This window comes from Piliocolobus tephrosceles, unplaced genomic scaffold, assembly GCF_002776525.5.
Source record: "Piliocolobus tephrosceles isolate RC106 unplaced genomic scaffold, ASM277652v3 unscaffolded_25538, whole genome shotgun sequence".
NCBI lineage: Eukaryota > Metazoa > Chordata > Mammalia > Primates > Cercopithecidae > Piliocolobus > Piliocolobus tephrosceles.
The window spans coordinates 1-1,245 of NW_022308241.1; the positions used below are offsets into that span (position 1 = coordinate 1).

The 1,245-nt window shown below is 46.2% G+C and overlaps 1 pseudogene; it reads left to right on the plus strand.

Moving 5' to 3' along the window:
• The first annotated feature begins 719 nt into the window (after positions 1-719).
• Positions 720-1,090, plus strand: LOC113221519 (annotated as a pseudogene).
• The last annotated feature ends 155 nt before the right edge of the window (positions 1,091-1,245 follow it).

A 1,245-nucleotide genomic window follows, 5' to 3' on the forward strand; every position in this document is an offset into this window, starting at 1 on the left:
CTGTGCGAGTACAGCATCTTCATCCTGCTCTTCTTCAGCCAGCCCGGCCTCAGCATCATCTGCACCCTGGTATCTATACAGGTAATTTGTGTTCCACATTCTCAGAGGAGTTTCATAAGCTTTATGTTTCATCTGGGTTATAAACAGAGTCCTCAAATGCATAAAAAAGAAATCATGCCAGGATTGAATTTCAGCAGGAATAAGTTTATTTTACCTATTCAAAATTAAAATACTTCTGTTTTGCTTGAAAATGTGTTTTTGTTAAAGATACGTTTTTGAACAAAATTTAGGTAAATATTTAATAATATCCCCTTTTCTATCCCAAGAAGTAATTTCATAGTTTATTTAAATTTTTTAACAAAAATGTAGCATAGATTTTTTTAAAAATTGCATATTTTTAACTCAATATACCCAAAATACTGTGTCAAAATGTAATCAATGTAAAAATTACTAGAGATAGTTTGCATTCTTTTTTCATATGGAATCTTTGAAATCCATTGTGTATTTTACATTTTAGTACCTCTCAACTAACTCAAATGTGAAATTTTCATCGAGAATATCTGAACTGTATTTAGATTAATAAAAATTGCAGTTAAAAAGTTCAACATAGATTTAGTAGGGGGCATGCAGCCAGCTTGCAAATCAGATCTCGGCTGAGCGGCCAGGCAGCCAACCCCGGAGGAGTGGCCTGCTGGCGTCCCCGGCGCCAGGAGTTGAGGATGTCCTACAAACCCATCACTCCTGCCCCCAGCAGCACCCCCGGCTCCAGCATCCCCGGGCACCGCACCCCGGTCCCTACAGGAAGCGTCCCGTCGCTGTGGGGCTCAGTGCCAGGAGCCGCTGCCCCTTTCAGACCACTGTTTAACGACTTTGGACCGCCTTCCATCGGCTGTGTGCAGGCCATGAAACCACCTGGCGCCCAGGGCTGCCACAGCACCCACCCAGAACTGCTGGGGTCACAGGAGAGATGGGCAAAGGGATCCGGACCACCTTTGCTGGCATCGAGAGCACCACGGAACACCTGAAGAGAGGGATCATCCATCCCTAGTCAGAGTGCCTGGCACAGACAGGGTGGAACCCACGCACTTAACAGGAAGCTCCTAAGCCTCTGTGTCTGGACTTTTCCCGGCCACTCCAGAGCACCTGCTTCTCCCTGGCCCTCATCTCTAGTTGCACTAACCATCCTGGGCTTCCTGTCCTGTGTCCCTTGATGGTGCCCTCAGGAGCCAAGGGGCGGCTCTCACT